This window comes from Arachis hypogaea, chromosome 14, assembly GCF_003086295.3.
Source record: "Arachis hypogaea cultivar Tifrunner chromosome 14, arahy.Tifrunner.gnm2.J5K5, whole genome shotgun sequence".
Taxonomy (NCBI): Eukaryota; Viridiplantae; Streptophyta; class Magnoliopsida; order Fabales; family Fabaceae; genus Arachis; species Arachis hypogaea.
Genome location: NC_092049.1, coordinates 87,612,219 through 87,635,808, shown reverse-complemented (window position 1 = coordinate 87,635,808; position 23,590 = coordinate 87,612,219).

The following is a 23,590-nucleotide window of genomic DNA, read 5'->3' as shown; positions in this document are numbered from 1 at the left end:
TTATGATTCCATGAGAATTATACATGAATTTAATGACAAATTGGATGATGCATGACTCATAACTTGGATTAGAGCTTTGATGCACTTTATTTGCTTGATTTCAGGACAAAGGAGGCAAGGAAAAGCCACGTTAGTAGCCACGTTCTTTGCACTTTATTTACGTGGAATGGGAGCTAGCTTGCAACGTTAATGAGAAATGTGATCGTCAATAATGTCTTCGAAGCCATCATAGCCCACGTTAAATACCACGTTAACTACATTAACGTGGTAGTTAACGTGGAGGAAAAGGAAGCTCCAAGTGTTAGTGGTAAAAGTGAGTGCCACTAACGCTCCAAAAAGGGCAATTGGCTACGTTAAGAGTCACGATAACTCAGTTAACGTGAACTCTAACGTGGAAGAGAAAGATAATGCCAACGTTAGTGACACTCACCTTTGTCACTAACGTTGGACTAAGCCCATATTGGCTACGTTAAGAGCCACGTTAACTTAGTTAACGTGAACTTTAACGTGGAAGGAGCAAGAAATCGCCAACGTTACTGACACTCACCTTTGTCACTAACGTTGGACTAAGCCACTATGAGCCATGTTAGTTGCCACGTTAATTACATTAACGTGGAAGCTAACGTGGAGGAAAGGGATGATGAGCCAATGTTAGTGACACTCACCTTTGTCACTAACGTTGGAGATGACAATCAACACCACGTTAGTGGTCACGTTAATGTAATTAACGTGAGGCACTAACGAGGGAAAGGGGCATTTTGGAGCGTTAGTGAAAAAGGTAAGTGTCACTAACGCTCTCGAAGATTTGGAAAGCCTACGTTAAAGGTCACGTTAACTATACTAACGTGAACTCTAACGTAGGGAGAAAGGGGTACTCTCAACGTTATTGGAAAAGGTAAACCCCAGTAACGTTTGCAAAGGGCCAAGAGGCAACGTTAGTGGTCACGTTAGTGCCACTAACGTTGAAGTTAACGTGGACCATTTTGGGTTAGGAACGTTAGTGAAAAAGGTGATTGTCACTAACGTTCTCGACCCCACATTTTTACTTAACGTTAACACCACTAACGCCTTAAGCTAAAGTCCATGCCTACTGTACACTTTCTCTGCAAGTGAAGCTGAGCCCACTAAAGATGATAACTGCTTCAACTCAAGATCAAAAGGCCCATATCCAAGACTTGAAGAGCCAACTAGAAGATCAGAAGAGTAGTATAAATAGGAGTAGTTTTGAACTAGAGAAGAACTTTTGGATTGGGAGAACTACTCTCTGTATAATTTTACTTTCTCTGCAACTTCTAGTTTTACTTTCAGAATGCACTTCCCATCTTTGTTTTCCATTCCCAGAGCCATGAACAACTAAACCCCTTTCATTGGGTTAGGGAGCTCTGTTGTAATTTGATGGATCAATAATAGTTTTCATTATTCTTCTTCTTTATTTTCTCTTGATTTTACTAGAAAGCTTTCAATCTTCATCCAATTGGGTAGTTATCTTGGAAAAGAAGCTATTCATACTTGGATCTCTTCAGAACCTTGGAAGAGGAATGAAGAGATCATGCTAGAAATGCTTTCTCATGTTGGACCAAATTGGGGTCTGGATGGATATAGTGACATATAATCCTACCAACACTTTGATTTGGAAATACATGTGGTATAATCAGTGACCATACTTCATCTCTTCTCATGAGTAATTGGACCAAGGAATTGGCTATTGATCAAGATTTGAGAGATTGAATTACCAAAGAATTGGAGTTCAATCTCTTAAGATCGCCAAGGAGATCAATGAATGCATTGATTGAGGAAGAGATGAAAATGAACTTGATCCGGAGAATGTAACATTTCCTAAGCCCAATGAATCCCCCATTTCTGATCTTACCCATTCTCTTTAATTTCTGAAATTTACTTTCGTGCTAAATTCCCCATTCCCCATTTAATTTCTGTAATTTACTTTCATGCTAAATTCCCCATTCCCCATTTAAGAATCTGCAATTTACTTTCTGTCATTTATATTCAGCTCTTTATTACCAGCATTTACATTTTCTGCTATTTACTTTCCGTCATTTAATTTCTTGCAACTCTCACATCAAATTCTGCTTAGCTCAACTAGAACATTCCTCTAATTAAAGTTGATTGACCAATCAATCCCTGTGGGATTCGACCTCACTCTATTGTGAGTTTTTACTTGACGATAATTCGGTATACTTGCCGAAGGGGAATTTGTTGAGAGACAAGTTTTCGTGCATCAAGTTTATGGCGCCGTTGTCGGGGAATGATTTTGTATTAACAATGATTAAATTGGTGGATAACTAGATTGAGCATTTTTTTTCTTTTGTTTGATTTAATTTCATTTGAGTAATTTACTTTTAATTTTAGTTATTTCCTTCCCTTTACCCTTTTGTGGTGGTATCTGTGCATTTTTTTTACTATTTAGTTCACTGACCCACTAACTGTTTGATATATTGCATCACTCACACTAACAGAATTTCTAACAAGAATACTCTCTGCATCTACCCCCTTCTTGCTTTTGCCTTGTTGGTTGTATGACAGGTAGAAGAAGCGGCGCTTCAACTTCCTTTGATTCTGAACCTGAGAGAACCTTCCTTAGATTAAGGAGGGAAGCAAGAGGAAAGAGAGTAGTTGGTACAGAGGAAGAAGAGGAGTATTTTAAACCAGACATGGATGAGAATATGGAAAACCATCATGAAGAAGAGGCTCACAACCATGGCAGGGAAGGCCCAGTGCATCATGCTGGGCAAGAGAGAAGAGTTCTGGGATCCTACATCAATCCAAACCCAGGAAACTGTGGAAGTAGCATCCAAAAGCCAACCATACATGCCAACAACTTTGAACTAAAGCTACAACTCACCACCCTTGTTCAGAACAACTGTTCATTCGGAGGAAGTGTGCAAGAAGATCCCAATCAACATCTAACCACCTTCCTGAGGATATGTGATACTGTGAAGTCTAATGGTGTTCATCCTGACACCTACAGACTGCTTCTATTCCCTTTCTCACTCAAGGACAAGGCGTCTAAATGGCTGGAATCCTTCCCGAAGGAAAGCTTAACAACCTGGGAAGATGTGGTGAACAAGTTCTTGGCAAGATTCTATCCTCCTCAAAGAATCAACAGGTTGAGAGCTGAGGTTCAAACTTTCAGGCAACAAGATGGTGAGACACTATATGAAGCATGAGTGAGGTTTAAGGATCTGACAAGAAGGTGCCCACCAGATATGTTCAATGAATGGGTGCAGTTACACATTTTCTATGAAGCACTTTCTTATGAATCAAAGAAGGCAGTAGACCACTCATCCGGGGGATCTCTGAACAAGTAGAAGACCATTGAAGAAGCCATAGATGTCATTGAGACTGTAGCTGAGAATGACTACTTCTATGCTTTTGAAAGGGGCAACACTAGAGGAGTAATGGAGCTAAACAATGTGGATGCACTGCTAGCTCAAAACAAGATGATCACCAAGTAGCTGGCTGACCTTACCAAGAAGATGGAGAAGAGTCAAGTAGCAGTAATCACCACCTCAACAGCAGCTCAAGAAAGAGTGAATGAAGAAGCAGAGGGTGATCAGGAACAAGCCAACTACATTGGAAATCCACCTAGGCAGAATCATGACCCATACTCCAAAATGTATAATCCTGGTTGGAGGAACCACCCAAACTTTGGGTGGGGAAACCAACAAGACCAAGGCTAAGATCAGAGACGTCACAACCCCAACAACCATGCGGCTGACCAACATTCCACACAGAGATCATATCAGCACCCACTTAATAACACACCTCAACATCCATACCAAAGCCAAAATGGCCCTTCTCATCCCTCCAATCTCAACTCACCATCATCAGAAGAAAGACTATCAAGGATTGAGACTCTACTTGAAGGCATATGCAAAGAGATTCAAGATAACAAGGTGTTCAAAGAGGAGGTGCGAGCTAATCTCAAAAATCAGGGAGACACCATTCAGAGGCTGGAATTTCACAGAAGGAGCTGCTGAGACTCTATGCACCCTTTCCCCAAAAACTCAAGGGTGGTGTAGAAAAGAGAATATACTCAAGGTTTCTTGATATGTTTGCATCTCTCCATGTAAACATACCATTCATCAAGGCCCTCCAACAAATTCCCTCACACATTAAGTATATGAAGGAGCTGCTGACCAGGAAAAGCTCACTCAAAGGAGGGCAAACAATAGTGATGAATAAGGAGTGCAGTGCTCTCATTCAACCAGAGATGCCTACAAAAAGGAAGGACCCAGGGATTTTTCACATCCCCTGTGCCATAGGAGAAACAATGTTTGACAAAGGACTCTGTGACCTAGGAGCAAGCATCAACTTAATGCCCTTATCCCTTATAAAGAAGCTGCAGATCAATGAGCTAATGCCCACAGACGTAGTCATCAGGCTGGCCGACAAAACTCAAAAACAAGCAGTAAGAGTGGTTGAAAATGTGTTGGTAAAGGTTGGGAACGACTTCCTTCCTACAGACTTTGTCATATTGGAAATGGAAGAGAGTCACCTTCACCCAATCATATTGGGAAGACCATTCCTAGCTACAGCCAGAGCGCTCATAGATGTGGAGCGAGGAGAGCTAATATTGAGGATACATGACGAACAACTTGCTTTCAATGTCTTCAAACCCTCACAAGAAATAGATCAAGAAAGCAAGGAACCAAGGAAAGAGCACGACAAAGCACTAGTGGAAGAAACACGCATTGAAGCACAGGGAATTCCTTTGGTTGATGAACAAGATAATCAGTAGCTATCACAGCTCAAGGAAAATCAGGAGGAACCTAAACCACCAGAGTCATATGAGACCAGCAACAACATTTCCTTGAAAGAAGAGGCCACAAAGAGTAGGGCAACATCAAAAGGAACAAAGAAGAAGGCACCAAGGGGATGGAGGAACAAGAAGATCCCTACAGAGGATTTCTCTCCAGGGGATAAAGTGATCTCAGCTTACTTCCTAGATATCCCACCTCATCTCCCCACCATCCTATCTCAGCTACCTAAGGTTTTCACCATCGACAAAGTTCTCTCCCTAGAGCATGTAGAGATCCTTGATGAAGCCAATGGATATAGGTTTACTGCAAGAAGGGAAGATCTGAAGCATTACCAAGCACCCTGACAAAGGGCAGAACGTCAAGCTAGTGACGCTAAAGAAGCGCTTCATGGGAGGCAACCCATGTTTTATATGCTTTTAAAAGTAGTTAATAATGCAAGGTTCATGAAGTCCAAATCAACTCTGACATATCCTTGAATGAATCCTTTTATGCAACATATAGTGAAGAACAAGTTTGGTGTTCAAGGCACACTAAAAGAACATGAATGCAATTCATATCATGTCACTCTTAGAACCTTGAACAATTCCTTTTACTCCACATGGCCACAAACTAAGTTTGGTGTCACCAATGTTGCATACATGGACAATCAATTAGTCAGTTGGTTTGTACTTATGAATAGCACTTAGTCAGTTAACAAAAAAAAAGTTTAAAAAGTAGTTACTCTTTCTTTTCTTTTAAATTTTGCCACCACTTTCCACAAATTCATTAATCACATCCCTTTATTTGTAGGAGAATTGATGGGACAATTGAAGAAGGAGGATTCGGCCACCACAAAAGGAGAGGTACTATACACGTGTTTTCAAAGGGGATGCATTGGGAAATGTTGCCATGCAACATTGGAAGAGTGACACGCTTGGAAATCGAACCAACCCCCTTCATAAAGTTGATGATCCTTGTGCTCATCCCATGCTAAACCCCATCCGTTCATCACACAACCACTCCATCAATCCACACCTTTCATTCACTCACCATCTCCCTATATAAAGTGGTTCCTAGTCCGTACTCCCTTTCACATTCCAATTTCCATCCTTTACACTTCCCACTTTTAACACCCAACTCTACTTACCCCATCAGAAACACTCTCACTCACTCCCTTCACTACACCCTATCTTAACCGGCCGAAGCCAATTATCCACACCCTTTACACCTTCATATATCAACAATCACTCATGGCATCATCGAGCTCCAAGAGGCAAAAGAGGAAGGAACCGGTGGAGAGCATCCCTTTCGATGAAGGAAAATTCAAAATTGCATTCCATGAACTCGAATTCGAATGGATAAAGCTCAAAAAGATATTGCCTGAGTTAACATTCCAGTTTAACGAGGATGAGTGCCCACAGATTCGAGAGAAGATTGAACAAAGGGGCTGGCAAAGGCTCACGAACCCAGAAGCAAGGATAAATGCAAACCTCATCAAAGAGTTCTATGCAAATGTGATTAGAGAAGACAAAACCAAGGCCCCCACCTTCAAAAGTTATGTGAGGAGAACAGAGGTGGACTTTAGCCCCAATGCCATAACAAGGACTCTTCAGCTGAAATTGCCACATTTTGATGAGCCCAGCTATCATGTAAGAATAAGTAATGGCCCCGACAATGATGAACTTGAAGAAATTGTGAATGATATGTGTGTTATAGGATCTGACTAGGAAAGGTATTCGGATAGGAGACCCCGGTTCATCAGGAGAGGAGACCTCATCCCGGAAGCCAAGGGATGGTTTGAGCTCGTGAGGAGATCTATCCTCCCAGCCGCGAACAATTCGGAGGTTAACACTACTCGAGTTACTATGGTACATTGCTTAATAAAGGGTGGAGGCATCAATGTGCACGAGATTATAGCTGAGGGGATTCAAGAGTCAGCCGAGAAGAATGATCCAGGTGCTAGACTTTGGTACCCTAGCACCATCCTTAGACTATGTACGAAAGCCAAGGTAGTTTTCGAGGACAGCAATCCAAGTTGGGTGAACCCTGGAAGGTCAGTCACGCTACAGCGAATAACTTATGTGGCACCCGCCCAACAACAAAGAAGGCCTCAAATAGGGAAAAAGAACAGCACAAGAGGGACCTCACCGAGAAGAATCTCATCAAGAAGAATACCAGCAAGAAGAGTACTATGATCCAACCAACATCAACTTGAATCACATTCACGGAGCCATTGAGGAGCTAGCAAGGAGTTATATGGAGGGACAAGAACAACAACTGCACATTCAAGCCCAAAGGATGGATTGTCAAGAAGAACTGCTTTCTAATTGGATGAATCAACAAGGGGAGTGGCAGAAACAGCAAATGGAATATTACTCCCAGCTCACTCAAGCCATCAATCAAGTGACTGAAAGGCAAGAGCATCAAGACAAACGCCTTCAAGAACTCATCCAACGCCAGCTAGCTCAGACGAAGGCATTCAATGAGTTCAGCGTACTGAATGAAGGACGGCAACTACATAGGGAGGAGTTCAACATAAACACTCAAGCCAAGTTAAACTATATGTCTGGTCATATGCATAATCTACACTCTGCAATCCCTAGGTATGATGAAGTCCAAAAAGAGCTAACAGAACAAGAGGAAAAGAAGGTGAAACAGCAGAAGGACACATTGAAAAAGAAGATGGAAGATGCTGGCTTCTGGAAAAAGTTGATTGGAAAAGACAATGGAAGTGGGAGTTCAAGCACTCAAGAAAAACACAAAGGGGACAAACAAGAGGGAGAACATGAGCACCCCCATGAGTAAAAGGTGGTGGATTTCCCTCTTTGTTCCAATTTTTTTTTCAAAGCTTTAAATAAGGAAAATCATGTATGAAATAGAATATGTTTCCATGGTAGTTTAGGATTTTAAATTCTGCCTTTAAGTTGTCATTGCTTAGGTCTATGCTTACTAGTCTAATGTCACTGCTGCATCTTCACCTTGCTTACTTGTATGCTTGTCCTTTTGAATCAAACAAAAAGAGAATGTATGCTATGAAAGACCAGAGTGATGATCAATTGTAGAATAGGTTCTTAAGCTTGTGGTGTAGTAATCACTTAGCTAAGTTGGTTCACCAACAAGGTAGGAAGGCAACTACCTGTCCTGAAGTCATATGCTTGAAACACACCCCATGAGACTAGCTAAATAACAAGATCCTAATAAGAAAAAGGAAAAGAACAATAAGAGTTAAAAAATAAAGAAAAGTAATAAGAAATAAGGCTAGGCACTAAGGGCTTGAACCTTGAGGGATGTGTCTGTGGTGCTCTTGTACCAAGGATCTGCTTGGATGAATAAGTTCTTAGGAGTGCTTCATCACTTAGTAACTTGGGTTAACTAACCCGGGATTATCAACTGAAAGTCCACTATCAAGAGCAACCTTGCTACAGAACATTTAGTAACCCAAAGAGGTGCTGGACACCAAGGCCTCAAGGAAAGAAAATAACAAACCATGTGCCTGTGGTGTGCATGTATGGGGGAGAGAGACTTGAGGGAGTAAGTCCTTAGGGGTGTTTCAACACCTAGCACCTTGAACCAACTGGTTCGGGAGTGTTGGCTGAAAGCTTATTTTAAAGAGTCACCCCCTCACAGAACACTTAGCCTAAGGATGCAATGAACCTTGAAAAGACAAAGGGGTCAATAAATAAAAGTCTCAAAGGGTGCAATCAAGTGAGTATTCCAGGGCATGATAAAGGTCTGAAAGCCAGTAAAGGAATGAACCTAAGTTGCTATGCATGAAACCCCATAAAACCAAGGACATGACTTGCACAATAATGATTCATTCCTCATTTCATTTCATTCATCATTCTCATGTTTCAGTACTTGCTTAGGGACAAGCAAGCTTTAAGTTTGGTGTTGTGATGCCAGGGCATTTCGGCCAGTTTCACTGACCTTTTCTTTACTGTTTTAGGGTAGTTTCATGCATTTTCTTAAAAAATAAGCAAGTTTTGGGTTGAATTTCACTTACATTTTGATTCAAGCAAGCATTGTGAATTTTTTATGATTCCATGAGAATTATGCATGAATTTAATGACAAATTGGATGATGCATGACTCATAACTTGGATTAGAGCTTTGATGCACTTTATTTGCTTGATTTCAGGACAAAAAGGAGGCAAGGAAAAGCCACGTTAGTAGCCACGTTAGTCTAACTAACGTGACTACTAACGTGGAATGGGAGCTAGCTTGCAACGTTAATGAGAAAAGTAATAACGTCTTTGAAGACATCATAGCCCACGTTAAATACCACGTTAACTACATTAATGTGGTAGTTAACGTGGAGGAAAAGGAAGCTCCAAGCATTAGTGGTAAAAGTGAGTGCCACTAATGCTTCAAAAAGGGCAATTGGCCACGTTAAGAGTCACGTTAACTCAGTTAACGTGAACTCTAACATGGAAGAGAAAGATAATGCCAACGTTAGTGACACTCACCTTTGTCACACGTTGGACTAAGCCCATATTGGCTACGTTAAGAGCCACGTTAACTTAGTTAACGTGAACTTTAACGTGGAAGGAGCAAGGAATCGCCAACGTTAGTGACACTCACCTTTGTCACTAACGTTGGACTAAGCCACTATGAGCCACGTTAGTTGCCACGTTAATTACATTAACGTGGAAGCTAACATGGAGGAAAGGGATGATGAGCCAATGTTAGTGACACTCACCTTTGTCACTAACGTTGGAGATGACAATCAACACCACGTTAGTGGTCACGTTAATGTAATTAACGTGAGGCACTAACGTGGGAAAGGGGCATTTTGGAGTGTTACTGAAAAAGGTAGGTGTCACTAACGCTCTCGAAGATTTGGAAAGCCTACGTTAAAGGTCACGTTAACTATACTAATGTGAACTCTAACGTAGGGAGAAAGGGGTACTCTCAACGTTATTGGGAAAGGTAAACCCCAGTAACGTTTGCGAAGGGCCCAGAGGCAACGTTAGTGGTCACGTTAGTGCCACTAACGTTGAAGTTAACGTGGACCATTTTGGGTTAGGAACGTTAGTGAAAAAGGTGATTGTCACTAACGTTCTTGACCCCATATTTTCACTTAACGTTAACACCACTAACGCCCTAAGCTAAAGTCCATGCCTACTGCACACTTTCTCTGCAAGTGAAGATGAGCCCACTAAAGATGATAACTGCTTCAACTCAAGATCAAAAGACCCATATCCAAGACTTGAAGAGCCAACTAGAAGATCAGAAGAGTAGTATAAATAGGAGTAGTTTGAACTAGAGAAGAACTTTTGGATTGGGAGAACTACTCTTTGTATAATTTTACTTTCTCTGCAATTTCTAGTTTTACTTTCAGAATGCACTCTCCATCTTTGTTTTCCATTCCCAGAGCCATGAACAACTAAACTCCTTTCATTGGGTTAGGGAGCTCTGTTGTAATTTGATGGATCAATAATAGTTTTCATTATTCTTCTTCTTTCTTTTCTCTTGTTTTTACTAGAAAGCTTTCAATCTTCATCCAATTGGGTAGTTATCTTGGAAAAGAAGCTATTCATACTTGGATCTCTTCAGAACCTTGGAAGAGAAATGAAGAGATCATGCTAGAAATGCTTTCTCATGTTGGACCAAATTGGGGTCTGGATGGATATAGTGACATTTAATCCTACCAACACTTTGATTTGGAAATACATGTGGTATAATCAGTGACCATACTTCATCTCTTCTCATGAGCAATTGGACCAAGGAATTGGCTATTGATCAAGATTTGAGAGATTGAATTACCAAGGAATTGGAGTTCAATCACTTAAGATTGCCAAGGAGATCAATGAATGCATTGATTGAGGAAGAGATGAAAATGAACTTGATCCGGAGAATGCAACATCTCCTAAGCCCAATGAATCCCCCATTTCTGATCTTACCCATTCTCTTTAGTTTCTGCAATTTACTTTCATGCTAAATTCCCCATTCCCCACTTAATTTCTGCAATTTACTTTCATGCTAAATTCCCCATTCCCCATTTAAGAATCTGCAATTTACTTTCCGTCATTTATATTCAACTCTTTATTACCAGCATTTACATTTTCTGCTATTTACTTTCCGTCATTTAATTTCTTGCAACTCTCACATCAAATTCTGCTTAGCTCGACTAGAACATTTCTCTAATTAAAGTTGATTGACCAATCAATCCCTGTGGGATTCGACCTCACTCTATTGTGAGTTTTTACTTGACGACAATTTGGTATACTTGCCGAAGGGAAATTTGTTGAGAGACAAGTTTCCGTGCATCATGGATCAAATTGAAATTTTGTCCTTTGAAAAAAGTTGTGCAATGTTTTCTTTTGATCGTAAAATTGTGGGATCATGTTCATTATTCTTGTGAGCCTAGAAAAATGAAATGTGTGGCAGAGTAATATGTTTGAGCTATATGACTTTGCAAAATCAAATTGTGGTGATGTATGATATAGCTGGATTTTTCTATCCAACGATATTGAGATGTAATAATATATGTGGCCCTAGGAAATTGAATTGTGATGAAGGATATTAGTCCCTATGAGTCGATAAAATCGGATATGATGGTATGCTTGACACTTACGTTGTAAAATGATGTCATCTGGTATTGTTTACTCTAAAATATTGAAGTTTGATGGTAAAGTTGACGATATAAAGTTGAAATGGTGAAGGATCTCCAGGTTCCACAGTACAATTTTCTTTCTCTGATGTGCTATGTTCATGCTTGAAATTTATTAGCACGGTCAAATATGGATTTTCTCATGCAAATAAATTTGCATGTATAGGCTGCTACTTTCTTCGAGAATTGAAAGATGTTATAGATATGAGTGATTGAATTCATTGTCAATTTTTGTTACACAAAAAAAAAAAGAACATAAACTCTTTGAATTTGTGATTTTAATTCTCTATACTAATCTATTTCAATAGGTATTCTAATCTATGTTAATCAATCTCATTTTGAGATTCTTCATCAATCTCAACTCAAGGGGAATTGTAAGACCTCCTATGTTAGTCAATCTATGAGATAAATTTGAAATAACATAAACACATCTATGCAAACTATGTCTAATGTTGCATCATGTTTCCCATAGTTTGAGAGTTCCACATTATATTGCCTTTGAAAGGTGAAGTTCATATTATTGGCTCCGTATCATGTACCTAATTTTGGCTCACTCTTTTACTTTAAAATACTTTGTTTAAGAAATTGATAGATAAGATCCTGAATCTTGATAATCATTTATTGATTTCATTATCAGCACCTAAGACACGTGAGATGTTTACAGTGTGTGTACCAACTAACGGAAGAGATATGCAGTACATTACAAGATCAAGAACTAGGTTTCACTTGGGCATTAATAAAGATTTATGTCAATAACATGTGATTTCTTGTGATCCCTTGCACTTGGTACGATTGACCCCATCTTATCAAATATTTTTTCTCAAGGAAATTGCTTAAAGGAAGCCCTTAGTAACTATATGCAATATATGTTCTCAAACAACACAAATCATTTTACATCTCCTCTTACAAATATATTGTGTTTTGTGTGGAGCAACAAGGAAAAATTCAGTTATGATAATCCAAATGGAGGTCTCATAATTCTATGCAGTGAGGATGCATTTCTAAACTTGAGTTCTCAATTAAGTGGTGAATAAATTGTGCTAATAGAGACATAAATTAGTTGAGGCAAATTTTGTACTGGAGACACTTTCTTTTGTTATTAAGATTCTCTATTATGTTTCTTCCTTGTATTATTTTTAGAGAGGAGGAAAGGAGTTAGTAGAATAAGAATACTATGACAAGTTTTTGAAACACTTTTAGCTTATGTTAAACCCAATAGAAATTCAAGTATATGCAGTAGATCCTATTCAAATCTCAGTTATTCTATAGCACTAGCAGGCTACCAGCTTTCGATGGGAACCAATTAAACTAATTGTGTTGGAGATGTTAATCAAACTTGTATAGTTGTTATTGCTAGCTTATTTTTGTTCATGGAAATTATAATTAGAACCCGGGTCTTTAATCTTATTTTGGGAGTCAAATATGCTCCCATTGCTTCTAGTGTAAACTGTATTATTTTAGATGTGAAAGCCGATATTTTCTTCTTATATGAAGTCTCAATATCTACACCATAGATTTAGAACAAGTCATAAATTTGGAAAAGTCTGATATTTCTTTTGGAATCCAAATTTCTATCCAAACTAGAGTGACTATTAGCAATATCCTAGAGTTTTTCACCTAAGAAAATTTGAGAAAGGAACACTCTACTATGGAGATTGAAGTTGTATATAAAGTATAAATTCCTTTTATATCTATTTTTAATTATTTTATTGATGTTTAAAATATGGGTCCTAATTTTTTCAATCTCTTTTTTTTTTCATATAAAAAACATTTTACCATATAATTCACCTTTGGAAAATAGTTCTTTGCATTAATAAATCCCAAAATCATAAACATCCTTATCTGAACAGGGTTAATAGGTAATCAAAAGAGTAAAGGAATAAAAAAATAAACTAGAATAATGGCAACTTCAATGGAGGTAGTAACTCTTCTCAATATCCAAAGCAAAAGCATCAAAAGCATAAAAAAACTAGAAATCTATGAATGTGAAGAAAACCTAGAGGAAGTAGTGTTCTCCCTAAAATTCCAATCTAAAACTAAAAACTATGCGAATGAGAATATATGTTGAGTCTCTGCTTGTCCCCTGGCTCTAGTCTGTATTTCTTGGCCGAAAACTGGGTCCAAACTCAGCCCAAAATCGCCCCCAGCATCTTCTACGTTTTCTACACGTGGCGCATGTCACGCGTACGCGTCAGTCACGCGTACGCATCACTGGTCATCTTCGCGTGTCACGTGTATGCGTCAGGTACGCGCACGCGTCGCCGTTCAAACTCCAATTCACGCGCATATGTGAGCCATGCGTGCGCGTCACTTCTCGCTAGTTATCTCCTTTATTTCTTGTGCTCCTTCCGTTTGTGCAAGCTTCCTCTCCATCCTTTAAGCTATTCCTGCCCTATAAAGCCTGAAAACACTGAATGCATAGATCACGACATCAAATGGTATAAAGGGGGATTAAAAAAATGTATAATTTAAAGGCTTAGGAAGCAAGTTTTCAACCATAGAACTAAATTGGGAAGGAATTGTAAAATCATGCAATTCGTATGAATAAGTGTGTAAAGACTTGATAAAGACCACTCAAATTAGCACAAGATAAACCATAAAATAGTGGTTTATTAGTACACTAATAGAATCGAGTTTTGAATTTTAGGTAAATACCCATAGATCTGAAAAAATAAATAAAAATGTAAATAATTATAACCTAATCAGTTATAACCCTATTTTCCTTTCCTCTCCTAATCGGCACTCCCCCTCACTGCCTTACTCCTTCTCTTCACAGTCACCGACCATTACTGCCCATCATCTGTGTTGTGTTGTTGGCGTCATTGGAATCATCGCTTACCTCACTGCCTCTCTTCAGTTGCCAGAATTGAAGCCCACTTCACTTCCTTTCATCACTTCCCTCATTCTCTATCGTGTGTGTTCCTCATTGGCCCCATGTCGATTCTTATCTTCTCCATTGCCTGTGTTCCTTGATGGCAAAACCTTGGTTCCCTGCTTTCCGATCTCGTCTCTGATTGCGTTCTACTTCCAATCGGGTTCTGCTTCGCTTTCTTTTCTTCAATCAAATTTTTTTTTTATTTTTTCCTTTCCCAAGCTAGCTATACTACTTCAAAACCCTAAATATGTACTGCTTGTTTTTGTTGATTTTTGTTAGAACCATATTTTTGGAGTCTATGTTGTGAGAATCATGCAGAACCTTATCTTTTTCGGCACCTAAGCTTTTCCCCTACTCCCGAACTCCCTGTTTTATTGACCTCATCAGTGATTTTTACGGCATCGGGATTAAGGTTTCAAACACACTGCCTCCCTTTTCACTCTTGTCTGTCGCATTCCCTCTCTCTTGCAGCAGTGCACAACAGACGCAGCGGCGACTTCTCCCTCGCAACGATGGAGACAGTGGCATCTCCCTCACGTCTCTCTCCCTCAAAACTTGGATCGAAGTCCAACCAAGAGCCCAAAAAGCACCGGAATCACCGGTGGCGACGACGAGTCAGCTCTCCCTCTCTCATAGCTTTCGCTCTCGTAGCGCAACCCAGAGTCCAGAAAGCACCGGCGGTGACAAGGCAGCAAGACGAATGCGTCTCCCTCTTTCACAGCCCTCCCTCGCGTCCCTGGCTCTCTCTCCCTCACAGCTGCAAAGGCTGCAAGGCGCACTCGTCTCTCCTCTCTCAGGTCTACGGTGGACGGTGGTGAGGTGCTCCTGTTCTATGCCGGAAAGGTCCTTGTCTGGTAAGCTATTTTTCTTAATTTTTCTTTTATTTTTCTATTTGTGAGAGAGATGATTGATACTTTGATGATTCTGTTCTCTGTCTGGGGGAGACATTTGATAATTCTCTTTATTGATTTACTGATTGATATTATTGATTATTGATTTAAGTGATTATTGATTTAGATATTATGTTATTAATTCTAGGGACAGGTAATGAATGTTAAATAAGGAAGTTTGGGCTGTTTGAGTTGATTTTTTATTATCTCAGCAAGCTGTACATCACTAAAGAAATTGGTCTCAAATCTTATTTTGCAAGCAATTAATTTTTAAATGTAAGACAAACAACAAGCTACAATAGCATAGACCAGGTTATGATGTGTGATGAGCGGATAATTTATACGCTTTTTGGCATTGTTTTTACATAGTTTTCAGTATGATTTAGTTAGTTTTCAGTATATTTTTATTAGTTTTTAAATAAAAATCACATTTCTGGACATCACTATGAGTTTGTGTGTTTTTCTGTGATTTCAGGTAATTTTTGGCTGAAATTGAGGGACTTGAGCAAAAATCAGATTTAGAGGTTGAAGAAGGACTGCAGATGCTGTTGGATTCTGACCTCCCTGCACTCAAAGTGGATTTTCTGGAGCTACAGAACTCCAAATGGCGCGCTCTTAATTGCGTTGGAAAGTAGACATCCAGGGCTTTCCAGAAATATATAATAGTTCATACTTTGCTCGAGTTTAGACGATGTAAACTGGCATTCAACGCCAGTTCTATGTTGCATTCTAGAGTTAAACGCCAGAAACAGGTTGCAAAGTGGAGTTAAACACTAGAAACAGGTTACAAACTGGCGTTCAACTCCAAGAGAAGCCTCTACACGTGTAAAGCTCAATGCTCAGCCCAAGCACACACCAAGTGGGCCCAGAAGTAGATTTCTGCATCATTTACTCATTTCTGTAAACCCTAGTAACCAGTTTAGTATAAATAGGACTTTTTACTATTGTATTTACATCTTCGGATCATCTTTGATCAGTTTTATGCTATCTTAGACCTTTATAGGGGCTGGCCATTCGGCCATGCCTAGACCATTATCACTTACGTATTTTCAACGGTAGAGTTTCTACACACCATAGATTAAGGTGTGGAGCTCTGCTGTTCCTCACAAATTAATGTAAAGTACTATTGTTTTTCTATTCAATTCAAGCTTATTCCTATTCTAAGATGTTCATTCGCACCCAAGAACATGATAAATGTGATGATTATGTGACGCTCATCATCATTCTCACTTACGAACGCGTGCCTGACAAACACTTCCGTTCTACATGCAAACAAGCTAGAATGAATATCTCTTAGATATCTAATACAGAGGACCGAGTCCGAGATATTAGAATCTTCGTGGTATAAGTTAGAACCCATGGATGGCCATTCTTGAGATCCGGAAAGTCTAAACCTTGTCTGTGGTATTCCGAGTAGGATCTGGGAAGGGATGGCTGTGACGAGCTTCAAACTCGCGAGTGCTGGGCGTAGTGACAGACGCAAAAGGATAGTAAATTCTATTCCAGTATGATCGAGAATCGACAGATGATTAGCCATGCAGTGACAGCGCATTGGACCATTTTCACAGAGAGGACGAGATGTAGCCATTGACAACGGTGATGCCCAACATACAGCTTGCCATGGAAAGGAGTAGGAATGATTGGATGAAGATAGCAGAAAAGCAGAGGATCAGGAGGAACGAAAGCATCTCTATATGCTTATCTGAAATTCTCATCAATGAATTACATAAGTATCTCTATCCTATTTTATATTTTAATTATGTTTTAATTATCAATTCTCTATAACCATTTGAATCCGCCTGACTGAGATTTACAAGGTGACCATAGCTTGCTTCAAGCCGACAATCTCCGTGGGATCGACCCTTACTCACGTAAGGTTTATTACTTGGACGACCTAGTGCACTTGCTGGTTAGTTGTGCGAAGTTGTGACAAAGTGTGATTCACGTTTGAGAGCACCAAGCCTTTGGTGCCATTGTTGATGATCACAATTTCGTGCACTAATGTGCCAGAACCAAAATGCTATGAAAAATAATTGATTGCAACAAAAGTACAATAATACGTAGGAGTTCTAATTAGAAAAGTGAGGAGAAAAAATAAATATGAATTTAACATCACATTTTTTAAGTTAATTTCAAATTTAAACTAACAAGTTTCACAAAAGGCATCATGAGCTAAACTCCATTCCCTTAGTCATCCTTCTTAAAAACATTCTTTTCTAGCTCACAGAAGGTATAGAACTATCAGATAAAGCCGCTGACTTAATAGATATATAGAAATGTAACTTCATCTGTGATGATCCTAAGCCTTTTTAGATCCCCACTCATTAAAAACTAGAGTGCTCTCCTCATTCAAGTTCGTTTGCTATGCTGGTTGTGATTTCTCAATAAGCGGTTATTGTTTCTCTTAAAATTTGTTCTATGGTACCGCTCTTCTTTATTTTTCCTTCTTCTTTCTAGTTTCTGGGTTTTTCTTATTCTGCTATAACTTTGAATAATGGGAACGGAGTAATGGGATCGAGGCTCTACTGGGGGTGAATTTCGGAGGCTCGGTTCAACAAAATTTCAACGGTGAATGCGAGGGGAATTGTTGGTGCTTTTGCAAAATCTGCTTGATTAGGGTTTTACATAATGTATGAATCAACAATGGTAGGAGAAAAAACTTCATTATCTGCACATTTCGGTAATGGGGATGATTTCCCCTTTTTTAGTTGGTTCTCTTTATAAAGATTCCCCATCCCCTCCAACCCAAAAATTCTTTTGCATTTTGGTACTTAACGTCGGAGTTCATTATAAAGATGGCTTTTTTTGTCCAAGAAAAGAAGAAGGGTTTGCTTTTTTATTATTTTGTTACTTTTTGATTATCTTGGGAATGAATTGGTTTTGGAAAAGTTGGTTTTTCTTTATTTTCCCAACTATTTTTCTGTGATTGAATTACAGACAATTGAGATTTGCCATTTGATAGTTCTGGGATGCACAATCTTCTCTCCTATTTTTATGATTTGGACGTGACTCTGGACTTTGAATTTATTTCAATTCTATCTTGCACAATGTATGTTTGAGCCTTTTGGGAAAAGAATTTATCACAGAATGATATATGATTGACTTTTATAGCATAGAAAACTTAGTTGCAGAATTGTTTCAGTTCTTTTGCGATGAAATTTTGTACTATGTGGATCAAATAACATGTTGTCCCTTGAAAAAGTTGTGTAATGATTTATTGATAGTAAAATTGTGTGATAATGTCCATGGTGCTTCTGATCCTAGAAAATTGAAACGTGTGGAAGGGTAATATAGTTGGCTTTTTCTGTCCATGTTATTGAAATGTAACGATATATGCAGCCTTATGAATTGTGATGAAGGATTTTAGTCCTTATGACCCGTTAAAATCATTGTGATGAAGGATTTTAGTCCTTATGACGCGATAGAATTGGATAAGATGATATATGTGGCCCTACAAAATTAAATTGTGGCAAAGTATCTTAGTCCCTGTGACTCGAGAAAATTGGATACAATGATGTGTGGTCCCTATGAAATTGAATTGTGATGAAGGATCATAATCCCTATGACCTGGAAAAATCGGATATAATGATGTGTGCCCTTATAAAATTGAATTGTGGCGAAGTATCTTAGTCCCTATGACCCGAAGATATTGGATATGATGATACGCTTGACCCTTATGTTGCAAAATGATGTTATTTGGCATTTTTTAACCCATGAATATTGAAGTTTGATGGTAAATTTGACCCTATGACCTTAAAATTTGGTGAAGGGTTTTTTGGCTCCAGGTGTGGTGAGGGATCTCTTGACTCCAAAATAGTGTTTTCTTTCTCTGATGTTTTTTGTTCATGCTTTGAAATTTATCATAACAGTGAACAGTAACATCAGGTTTTTCTTATTACAAGTAACTTTGCATAAGCTGCTCACGCGTTGAAAGATGTTATAGATAATTATTTTGTCGAAAATGTTATAGATAAATAGAAAATAATTGAGTGACGGAATTCATTGTTAATTTGTTTTTTACAAAATTTTGTGTGCAAATCATATCTCTTATGGAATATATTCATGTCCAAAAAAAAAAGAAAAAGGTTTGCTTTCAATTATTGGTGTTATTTTTTTATTATCTTGCGGATGAGTTGGTTTTTCTTTATTTCCTCAAATATTTTTCTGTTACTAAGGACAATTGAGTTTTTGCCATTTGATAGTTTTTGAGATAGACTATTTCCTCTGTTATTTTTATGATTTGGATGTGCTCTAGAGTTTGAGTTTATTTCAATTCTACCTTGTTCAATGAATTTTGAGCTTTTTGAGAAAAGAATTTGTCGCAGAATGATATATGATTGACTTTTACACCATCACAAACTTAGTAATGATTTTTTTACCATGTTTATCAAATAACATGTCCCTTGAAAAAGTTGTGTAATGATTTTTTTTACTATTGTGTAATGATGCTTGTGATCCTAGAAAACTGAAATATGTGGAAGGGTAATTTAGTTGGCTTTTTTCGTCCAATCATATTAAAATGTAATATGTGGCCCTATGGATTATGATGAAGGATCTTAGTCCCTATGACCCGATAAAGTTCGAATGATGATATATGTGGCCCTGTGAGATTGGATTGTGAAGAAGGATCTTAGTATGTATATGGTGATATGTGTGGCCTTATGAAGTTGAATTGTGATGAAGGATTTTAGTCCCTATGATCCAATTAAATCGGATACAATGATGTGTGACCCTACGAAATGAAATTGTGATGAAGGGTCCCTATGACACGAAAAAATTGGATATGATGATATGCTTGATCCTTGTGTTAATGTGAAATGATGTTATTCAGCTTTTTGGCCCATTAACATTGAAGTTTGATGGTATAATTGACCTTATGATATTGAAATATGGTGAAGGATCTTTTGGTCCCAATGTGGTTGAAATGTAGTGAGGGATTTCTTGGCTCTAAAATAGACTTTTCTTTCTCTGATGTGTTCTTGTTCATGTTTTGAAATTTATATTTATTAGAACATTGAACAGTGAAATCTGGCTTTTCTCACTACGAGTAACTTTGCATATATAAGCTACTAAAGAATTGAAAGATGTTATATATAAACAGAAAATAATTGAGTGATTGAATTCATTATCAATTTGTGATGGACTTTTACAACATCACAACCTAATTGTAGAGTCATTTCAATTCTTGTGATGTTTTTTTTTTGTTCACTTACTAGTGGATCAAATTAAAATTTTGTCCTTTGAAAAAAGTTGTGCAATTTTTTGTTTTGATAGTAAAATTGTGGGATCATGTTCATTATACTTGTGAGCCTAAAAAAATGAAATGTGTGGAAGAGTAATATGTTTGACCTATATGACTTTGCAAAATCAAATTCTGGTGATGTATGATATAGTTGGATTTTTCTATCCAACAATATTGATATGTAATAATATATGTGGCCCTAAGAAATTGAATTGTGATGAAGGATATTAGTCCCAATGAGTCGATAAAATCGGATATGATGGTATGCTTGACATTTACGTTGTGGAATGATGTCATCTGGTATTGTTTACTCTAAAATATTGAAGTTTGATGGTATAGTTGACGATATAAAGTTGAAATGGTGAAGAATCTCCTAGTTCCACAGTAGAGTTTTCTTTCTCTGATGTGCTATGTTCATACTTGAAATTTATTAGCACGGTCAAATCTGGTTTTTCTCATGCAAGTAAATATCCATGTATGGGCTGCTACTTTCTTCTAGAATTGAAAGATGTTATAGATATGAGTGATTGAATTCATTGTCAATTGTGTTTCACAAAAGAAAAAAAAAGAACACATACTCTTTGAATTTGTCATTCTAATTCTCTATACTAATCTATTTCAACATGTATGCTAATCTATGTTAATCAATCTCATTTTGAGATTCTTCATCGATCTCAACTCAAGGGGAATTGTAAGACCTCCCATAGAATGATCATATCCAAACTCTTCCTCAACTTCACTCAACTCTTGGAATGGAGGTTGGTTCAAATATGAAATGGGGATCACATAACGCTTTTGATTATCTCTGGCATACAATGCAAGATAACCCATTGGGCTCCCACGGATTCTGAAATTGCTTGCTTAGAAGGATGCCTTTCCGTTGACAGAAAAACGGAAACCCATTTTTCTTGTGTGTGAGGGGAATGGAAAGAGCAATCGAAAGCTCTGGTGCTTAAGAAGAACATGTTCAAGTATTGATCTTCAGATTGCCAGTGAGTTGTGTTTGTGCTGTTTATGAAGGCAAGAGAAATGATTATTGAAGGGGGTTAAAAGATGAGGTCATGCATATGAAATCACGTGATGCTATTTTAGAGTGCTAAGTGCATACCCCACCTTCTCAAACAATGCCAATAATAGATCATAATCATAGCTTCCTACATGTTAGTTCACGCAACTCAATGGTAAGGTGTAACAGCCAACTAGTATATATCTATGAGATAAATTTGAAATAACATAAACACATCTATGCAAACTAAGTCTAATGTTGCACATGTTTCCCATAGTTTGAGAAGTTCCACATTATGTTGCCCTTGAAAGGTAAAGTTCATATTATTGGCTCCGTATCATGTACATAATTTTGGCTCACTCTTGTACTTTAAAATACTTTGTTTAAGACACCTGAGATGTTTACAGTGTGTCTACCAACTAATAGAAGAGATATACAGTACATTGCAAGAGTAAGAACTAGGTTTCACTTGGGCATTAATAAAGATTTCTGTCAATAATACGTGATTTCTTGTGATCCCTTGTACTTGGTACGGTTGACCCCATTGATGAACGTTAATATTCTTATGCCGGTTAGAAACTAGTGATGGATCCGATCGTGAGTATAGTCTAACCAACACGCGAATACCGCATCAAACAATTCTAAAATCCATGACCGAGAGTATTGATCCTGGGTCATTCTCCCTAGGAATTGCTTTAGAATGTGCATTATTGATTAGGAAAGCTTTTATGGTTTTGAGAATTGGTGCAAGAATTCAAACTAGCAAGGCAATCAACAATTAATTGAAATAAAAACCTTGGCCAAGGGTAAGCATTGGAAGTTCCATCATTATGGTTTCCTTCAATTGTGATAAGAATTGATTGTTGCTTCACTTAGTTAACCCCCTAACAATGGAGAAAAGTCAAATGAGAGTAATCAACTTGAGTCACAAGTCCTAGTCTCACCCTAGGAAAGTCTAGCTTTAGTGCACTCCAAGTCAATTAGCAATTCTCAATTTATAATCTACAATTGATATCAACTATTCAAGTGTCTCCAATAACTCACCGCTAAGCCAAGTAAGAGAAATCTACTCCATAGCTAAGGTTGTCATTATCACAAACAATTGGTAGGCAATTATAGAAAACATGATGCAATTGAGAGAAGAGAATTGAGTCAAATCTATCTAATCCAAACAATTATCAACAATCAAACAATTGAATAAAATCTCAATTCATTAATCCAAATTCAAAGTAACAAAGTATACCAAATCTAGATCTAAGAAATAGAATCAAAAGAACATCAATTAAGAGTAGAAGAAGAGTATATCTACACTTGTAGCAAAACAAAATGTCAATTATTAATAGATCTCACTAAGAATTCCAAGGAAACTTGCAATAGAGGATGAAAACCTAGAGAGAAGTTGGAGCTTCTCTCTCTAGAAATAAAATGTGACTAACTTCCTAAAAAAATATCTAGCATTATCACTAATTGTCCTAACACTCCTAATCCTTGGCCTTCTTAAGCTTTTCCCTCCAAAATATGCTCCAAAATAGGGCCTGGGAACCCCCTGAAATCGCTGGGCATGTGTTTCATTTAAAAAATCATGTGTGCACATCGCGTCCCTGGGTCCTTTGCGATCTTGCGCGCAGGCGTAAGGTGCGCGCGAGCGTCATAAGGGATATGGCCCAGCCATATCGGCGCGCTGGCTCCTCGCTCGGTTCCACTGCGCTGGCTCTGGATGAACGCATCCACGCGTACGCGCACGGTGCGAATGCGCGTGCATGTGGAAATTCCAATTCTTTAATTTGTTCCACGCTCCTTCCATTCATGCATACTTCCTTCATTCCTCTTGGCCATTTTTGCCCTGTGACTTCTGAAATTACTCAACAAACGGATCAAGGCATCTAATGGTAATTGACAAGGATTACAATGTATCCATTTTGATGCAAAAGAAGCACATTTTCATCTATGAGGAAAAATGGGAAAGAGACACAAAATCATGCAGTTTTATATGAATAAGTGTGGAAGTTCATTGATAAAACCCTTAGATTTTATGCATGATAAACCCTAAAAACGGAGTTTATCACCCATTTTACCATATATTATTTCTCAAGAAAATTGCTTAAAGGTAGCCCTTAGTAACTATATGCAATATATGTTCTCAAACAACACAAATCATTTCGCATCTCCTCATACAAATATATTATGTTTTGTATGGATATTATA